An 8,671-nucleotide genomic window follows, 5' to 3' on the forward strand; every position below is an offset into this window, starting at 1 on the left:
CTGTTTCCGGCTGCTGTGTCTCTCACCGGTGCAGCTACTTCCGGGTCAGCTGTACAGTGCATAAATGCATATGCATGAGAATAATTAGTCGGCTAGGAAGTAGCAGAGAGCAGCGGCCGGAGACAGCATCGTTGGAGACAGCATCGCTGGAGATGGGTGAGTTTAAAAAGCTTTTTACTTTCAACGTACGTGGTTTTCTGGTACATGTTTCATGGATCACACCATAGTATGGTGCGTGGGACATCAGTGATGCCAGAAAAAAAAAGGACTTGTGTCCACGCATGTACGCCGCACGGGGACACGGTCAGTGAAAAATCACTGATGTGTGTGCAGACCAATTGATTATAATGTGTCTACGTATGTCCGTGATTTTGGTGTGTATAAAAACTGTTACATACGTACCAGAATCACTGACGTGTGAAGGGGGCCTTAGGGTGCACATATCCATTTATCCTTCAGAGATCTGATGTGATAGTGATGAGGAATTTAACATAAAAATTATATGCAAATCAGGCTGATTGTGCACTGGGGGCGTGTCACTGCACTTGGAAGAAGTCGATCAAGTGCATTGACACGCCTCCTGAGCACTTCCTGCCTTATTTGCATATGGCTTCTACAGTGGATTTCTCATGAGCACATTGGATCTCTGCAAAATAATATTGGGGGGAACGACAAGAGCCTATATAGCCATACCACTATTTCCATATTCTATATATATATCTATATCTCTATATCTATATCTATCTATATAGATAGAAAGATATATAGATAGATATAGATAGAAAGATATATTATATATATATATATATATATATATATATATATATATATATATATATACACACACGGGGTGGTCCAAAAGTAGGTGGACAGAAAATAATAATTTGCTTTAACGGTTTCAGCATTTTGAGATTTCCAATACGCTTTTAAAATCCATTGTCTTTGATCTGTATTTCAATGATTTGCCATTATGGGTTATCTGAATTACCTGAAAAGAACACAGATTTGGGGACATTTATCTGTGAAAACTGGATCTATGAAACTGACTCAGTTGCCCTTAGCAACCAATCAGATTCCACCTTTCATTTTCCAAAGGGTCCGTGAAGAATGAAAAGTGGAATCTGATTGGTTGCTAAGGGCAACTGAGTCATCTCCACTTTTCACTGTCCACCTACTTTTGGACCACCCTGTATATAAAAATGCCATTGGGTTCCCCTTTCAATGGATTAACTACTTGTCTCTTTGTTAGAAATGTCTCCCAATGAGAAGTCAGGCACAGGGTGTCCAGCTGCTGGGAATCAACAACAACAACGTTCCTACAGCGCCCCCACAGGTTAAAGGATGCATTACAGTTTCCAATAAAACCAGGCTGTATGTGTCATTTATGGATATGATTGGCAAGAAATGTTGTTTTCAGTGGCTCCATGTTGTAGTTAATAGAAGGTCTGAACAGTGTTAAGTGCCGGGTTTTCTAATTGATCAGATGCTTATTTTACAGACCCCATGTAAGAGGGGAATGGCCGCGGTTCACAGCCGTCTGCTATCGGATTGCTTCACATCTGATCAGACACGAGCTGCTGACTCACCACCGCCATGTGCGCAACTCTTTAATCTATTACCTGGGAGGAAATGCTCTCCGAACTGAAAGCGTAAGCATCTTCACAGCGTCTGGAAAACTTTTCAAAAGCATCTTTGTGGCTCGGACACTCGCAAGAATCTAAGGTTATTGGATCTTCAGACTGCGTCCTAATTGAACAAAGAGCTTCGCTGCGGGGAGAAAACGATGCAAAGGCAGAAGCCGGCTTCTAAATGAGAATTAAAGAGACCAGTGCTGAAACTGATATATTATCTACTGATTAAATCAGGTTTTTGTGTTACGTGTATTTTGTTTTTTTTATTTGATCAATGATTTTTTTTTCCCCATAATATAAAAATATATAAATCTTGCAATATTCACTCATACATCCTTTTGTTTCAGAAAAGAACACACGCACATTAGCCACAATGGTCAGGCTCCGCCCCTGAAGCGTCTAATGAGCGTGTGCAAAGGTCATTGTGAATAGAGGGAAAGCAGGGCCAGAGCTGTGACATTGCCTATTGTGAATGTTGGATCCTGTGTTATTATATCAGCGGTGTATAGAAATGTGACCCATCGTCGTCATCCTGTCTGTGCTGATAATAGCCTGCTGAAAACTCTTTCTGAAATACAGGAAGAAACAGTCTAAAAAAAAAAAAAGCCCCATTGGCCAGTGTGAAAGTTGCAAGATTACTAATTTTTATATGGGGAAAAAACATTGCCAACATTTTTTCAAAGACAATTTTATTATTTATATAGGGTTAACATATTCTGCAGCACTTTACAATTGAGGGGGACATGTACAGACAATAAAGACATTAAAAAGTAACACATAGGCCAACAGTTACAGGAGGAGTGAGGGCCCTGTACACAAGCTAACAATCTATATGTAAATGGGGGGGGGAAGGGGTGACAATAGATAAAAAATGCTCGTCAGGTATGGTCTAACCTCCAGTACAAATAAAAGGTTCCACAGTATTCCTTAACTTGTGAGGGGCCCCCCTCCCCTCGGGGCCACTGGGTCACAGAGTGATAACCTCATCATGCTGCTGCGCTCTGGGCCGGATAATGTGGCGGCGCTCTACTCACCTTGCCTGCAGCACATGGCTAATTTGCATGTGATGTCTCTAAAGCACTTCGAAGCGACATTGCTGGGCCCCCCTGCTGCGGCTGTGATTGGGGCCGGTGAAGAGGGGGGCCAGGGGCTTAACAAAGCTAAGTAATTACCCCGGGTCCCCCTATTCACCGGGCCCCCTACTCCAGTCATGGTTGTAATGCACTGATTGCGGCCCTGGAGACAGGTGAATAAGAGGGAGAAGATTCTGAGGGAAATTGGGAAAGGGGGAACAGAGAAGAGTTAAGTCTAAAAAGATGTGTTTTTAGAGTACGCTTAAAAATGCAGGGGTAGGTATTGATCAGATTATCTGGAGTGGTGCATTCCAAAAAACTGGCGCAGCTCAAGAGAAGTCTTGGAGACAGAAGTGGGATTTTTTGGTAATGGAGGATGTTAGTCTTAGATCAGTTGTAGTACAGAGAACATAAGTAGGTGATAGACAAAGATGAGGCAGGAGATGAAGGGGTGGTGCAGAACTGAGGGGAGCTTTTTGGTGAGATCAATAAGTTTATATTGTACTATGTAGTTGATGGGTAACCAGTGCAATGACTGGCACAGGGTGGAGGCATCGGTGTAGCAGCTGGACAGAAATACAATCCTTGTTGCCACATTCAGGATGGATTGGAGAAGAGAAAGTTTAAAAAGAGGGAGATGGATCAGAAGAGAATCCCAGTAGACCAGACGAGAATGAATAGAAGCAACACTAAGAGGTTTTACAGTTTCAAAGGTGAAAAAAGGTAGGATTTTGGAGATGTTTTTGAATGTAAGTTCCATGAACTAGTGAATGATCGGATATAGGGAGTGGAGGAGACATCAAGTATGACTCCAAGACAGCGAGCGTGCTGCTGAGGAGTTATGGTTGAACTACCCAAGGAAATTTTAATATTGGGTATAGATAGGTTAGTAGAGGAATGAAACACAAAAAGTTCAGTTTCAGAGAGATTTTTTTTCTAATAGAGGGAGGACATGATATTAGGCTGGTTTCAGACGTCCGTGTTTCAGGTACGTTTGACATCCGTTTTCAACACAGATGCCACACGTACCCATGTTATTCTATTCTGGTACTCACCCAGCTTTGTTTTCACACCGATCGTGTGGCCCTGCACGCACACACGCAGGCATGTCCGTTTTTATCTCCAGCAGCACAGGTGGCACACTGATGTTATCCGTGTGACATCAGTGTGCCACGTACCGGAGAAAACATAGGTCTTTTAAATAAAAAGATTTTTTATATTCACCTGTATCCAGTGGTGTTTTCTTTCACTCTGCTGCCTCCCGCTCCTGACCGCCGCTCATTATACTCACTGAATATTCAGTGCCCTGAGGAGCTGGAAGCCGGAGCAGCGATGGGGACTTCAGTGCCGGGGACCGCATCCCTGGGGACAGGTGAGTATCCAGGTAGGGGTGTGTGTTTAGTGAGGACCTGGAAGCCAGAACACCGCGGGGACAGCATCAGGGATATATCACAGTTCCCACTGAACTCTGATGAACCCGTGAAGCTGTAGTGCGGGTGTTGCGGGGATGTCATCAGGATGTTAAAAGAGTTCATTGGAAACTCCAATGACCTTCTGGATGTCACTGCACACACACTGCTTTGTGAATACTCATGTCCTCGAGGTGCTTGTCCTGAGCGCTGTCCCTGCAATGCTCCGGCTTCCAGCTCCGAGGTGCAGTGAATAATCAATGAATAGAATGAGCCACAATCAGGAGCGGGAGGCAGCAGAGCGAGAGAAAACAGCGCTGGATACAGGTAAATTTATTCACAGACACGTGTTTACTCCAGTACCTGTCACACGTGTGACACATGTATCACACATGTATGACCATAACCATGCATGTGACTTTTACCTGATTAAACACAGATGTCTGAAACCGGCTTTAGAGACAGCAGACAGGCAATCCCTGGTATTTTGTATTAAAGGGGTGGTCCACTACTGAGCATTAGTGGCCACATCGAGGTAAAGCTCATAGAGAAGACTTTTCTCATATACATTGTGTAGTACATTCTGCCTCTGAGCGGCACTATTGCGGTCCGCTCATCCACATCACGTGACTCCCGGGCTCTGTGACCTCTGAGATTCAGTGATGTCATGTCAGCTTCCAGTTGACCCAACATCACCGAGATGGCCCCAGTCTTTCTGAGTAACTGGGCTATGGGCAGCGTTTCACAGCTCAGCGCCACAGCCCAGCATCTCGCGCTCTCCTTCACTGCAGAGCACCGCAAGCAGGAGTGATGCTGGGCTGTGATGAGCGGTGAATCTCCCCTCAGTCACTCAGGAAGACTTGGGCTGGCCTCAGTAAAGTTAGGTCAACTGGAAGTTGACGTGACATCACCGGATCTCAGAGGTCAGGATGCGGTTTGTTTGAGCCGAATAGAGGGGAGCATAGAGAGGAGGAGCTGGTGATCGACAGTATCAAATGCTGCAGAATCAGATTATATGTACCATAAAATCCCGATTTTAACAGGAGATCTTCTGATGATCGCTTCCCTTTAAATGGCTTGTCTTCTCACGACCATGCATATAGATAGCAGTTAGTTAATAGTGGGCTTAATCATGGATACCTAAGGTCCTACAATGCCCTGCACATGAGGTAAAAGACATAGTGAAGCAGGAGAACTGTACTACATTTCTAATTGGAGGTATTTGCTAATACAGTATTATTATTACTACACCTACTACATATTGGGATAGGATCTTGGAGATGGAAAACCCCTTTAAGTGAATTGTTGTTCAAAAAGGAAAGATTAATTTTAAGTAACAAATCTCTAATATGGAGGTTACCAGAATCATATACTATATGGAGAACAGTATTGGAAAATAACTCAATCACTGGATTCAGGTGTCTCATTCAGTCCCTTGGCCCCCCGTGTGTAACCACCAGCCCCCCGCCATATTGTCTGCCTTTACTAACATGTGACAGTACAGCCGGGGGTGCAGATCTCACGGATATCAGCGCGGTCCGGTGATAGGAGGCATTGGTGTACCAAGTCCATTCATAACAATTCTTCCCTCCTAAATCTTCCACCATCACCTATGAGTGATATTATTGAGAAGTGGAAGGAAGCGCAGCAACTCCACGAAGTGGAGACCCTGTAATGTTACACATCGGGGGGACCGAGTGCTGAGGAGCAGAGGGCAGAAAAGTCACCATCGCTGTGCTGACCCCATAACTGAAGAGTCCAGCCTCCTCTGGTAACATCAGCACAAACACTGCGCCAGCCGGGAGCGTCATGGCCAAGCAGCTGCCGGACATCACCAAGCACAATGCCGAGCCGGACATCACCAAGCACAATGCCGAGCATCACCAAGCACAATGTAGAGCCGTGCATCACCAAGCACAATGCCGAACAGTGCATCACCAAGCCCAATGCCGAGCCGTACATCACCAAGCCCAATGCCGAGCCGTACATCACCAAGCCCAATGCCGAGCCGTACATCACCAAGCACAATGCCGAGCCGTACATCACCAAGCCCAATGCCGAGCCGTACATCACCAAGCCCAATGCCGAGCCGTACATCACCAAGCCCAATGCCGAGCCGTACATCACCAAGCCCAATGCCGAGCCGTACATCACCAAGCCCAATGCCGAGCCGTACATCACCAAGCCCAATGCCGAGCCGTACATCACCAAGCACAATGCCAAGTGGAGTGGTGTAGAGCCGCCGCCATTGGAGGAGACGTGTTCTGTGCAGTGAAGGATCACACTTCTCTATCTGCATCTGATGGACGAGCTGTTTTGGTGAATGCAGGAGAACGTTACCCCCCTGACTGAATTGTGCCCACTGTAAAGTTTGGTGGAGGAGGGATACTTCTTCAGAGCTGCGTATCAGGGGTCAGTTTCTTAGTTCTAGTTAAGGGAAATGTTAATACTTCAGCACAATACATTCTGGGCAATTGCAGCTTCCAGCGGAAGACCCTTTTTTGTTCCCCATGAATGTGTGCTTCATTGCACAAATTCCATAAAGGAATGGTTGGGGGAGTTTGCAGTGGAAGAACATGACCGGCCACACAAAGCCTGGACGCCATCAATCTATAATAGAGATTGCGAGCCCAGCCTCTCCTCCTACATCAATGTCTAATCTCACAAATGTTCTTCTGGAGGAATTGATAAAAAAAAATCCCACAGACAGCTCCAAAATCTTGAAGAACCTTTCCAGAGGAGCAGAAGCTGCAAAGGGACCAACTCCATTATTTAGGTCTATGCATGTAGATTGGAAGGTCAAAAAAGCTCCTATAGGTGAAAAGTAGAAGTGTCCTAGGACTTTTGTGCTCATAATGTTCTTAAAGGGACTCTGTCAGCAGGTTTCTGCAATGTAATCTAAAGACAGCATGCTATATGGGTTAAAATAGAGAATTCAGCCCTGCATCTCTTATCTCAAAGTCTGCTCTTCTTTACCTGCAAAGCTAGTTTAAGCGTCTTATCTTTATCATTAGTGGGTCTCAGCAGTGCTAGTTGTAGTTCACTCCACCAACCTTCTGTGATTAGCAGCATCTGTCTATGGAAATGTTTACTGAGCCTGGTGTGGGTGAGGGCAGCTCTCCAAGCTCTGCTACATGCAAAATCTCAAATCTTGTCAAAACAGCTGCACGCAGTAATCTAAGTGACACATCTATGGATCCAGGATCTCTTTGCCTACATCATGCTGCTCTCAGATGAGGTAGCAAGAATCTGCTGACAGATTCCCTTTAACACGCCAGAAATTGTAGTATGCAGTAGTGAAGGGGGATTGAGAGAAAAATGCCTGGGGTGTTCCATAAAGGAAACAGAAAAAAAAAAATAACATTTCTAATGCAGAGGTGAATAGAATTTCAGAACCTAGAAACAAGAAATCTACTCATGCTGGGGATGGATTCATGACATATTGAGCACAATAGGGGAAAACTATTGAATATAATGGTTACGTCAGGCTACATTTAGACTATGTGCCACGTTGCTCGTTTGTGCTTTCCTTTTCTGCACACAAAAAAGCATGTTTTGGCAAGAAAAAAATTGCACATTTTTTATTGCGTATGCACGTTTTTTTTCACTTGCATTTTTTTTCCAATTTTTTTGTGCTTTTTTTTTGTAATGGAGATCGCAGGGGTTCCTATGCTGTACCCCTGCAATCACCACCGACTGGTCTCTGGCTGATGTTACACCTGGGACCTGGCTATCACTGCCCGGGATGGTGCCCGCGCTGCTCCCGGCAGTTAAATCCCCTGAATGCTGCGATCAGTGCGATCGCAGTATTCAGGAGGTAGGGGGAGGAATCACTTACCTCTCCCTGGCGATCGGGTCTCTGTAATGCGGGTCTCAGGGACCCGATCGCTGCCATAGTGACCCTGGGTCTTCACCATTACGATTCCGGGTTACTGAGCTACAGAGAGCCTCACACACCATGCTGTATGCTGTATGCACGGTGTGCGAGGCACAGTGCTGCGATATAATCCACTGTAGTGATGAAGCATTGTAGGGAATTATAGAAACACAGAAAAGAGCTCAAACAATTGACACGCTCCTTCCTTTTTTAGCAAAAAAAAAAAAAACTGCAAGGAAAAAAAGAAGCAGCGTGTGCACAGCAAGTCAGGATTTTCATAGACTTTGCTGGGGACTTTTTCCTTGCTTTTATTGAATAAAATAAGCAAAGAAAAAACGGCATTTAACAAAAAAAAAATAAAAACAACATGCCGCCACGTGGGCACAAGGCCTTAAGGTATCCATCATTTTATTGGAAAAATATATATGTAGTCCTTAATGTTTAGTGGCTTAGTCCAGTAAATCTGCCTCAGAGCCTCCATAGCAGAGGTGACAGCGACTCAGACTGGGTTCAGACATGCTATTACCAATATTTTGCCAAAACAAACAAAAAAAAACAAGCGCTGTGGTGTTTCATATGAGCCCACTGTACAGATCCACATGTTCGGCACAGGAATCTGCGCCAGAGGTTGACATTCTTACAGCTCAAATCACAAGCGCACAACCGGAACGCCTTACATAC

The sequence above is a fragment of the Anomaloglossus baeobatrachus genome, chromosome 9 (genome assembly GCF_048569485.1).
Source record: "Anomaloglossus baeobatrachus isolate aAnoBae1 chromosome 9, aAnoBae1.hap1, whole genome shotgun sequence".
Lineage (NCBI taxonomy): Eukaryota > Metazoa > Chordata > Amphibia > Anura > Aromobatidae > Anomaloglossus > Anomaloglossus baeobatrachus.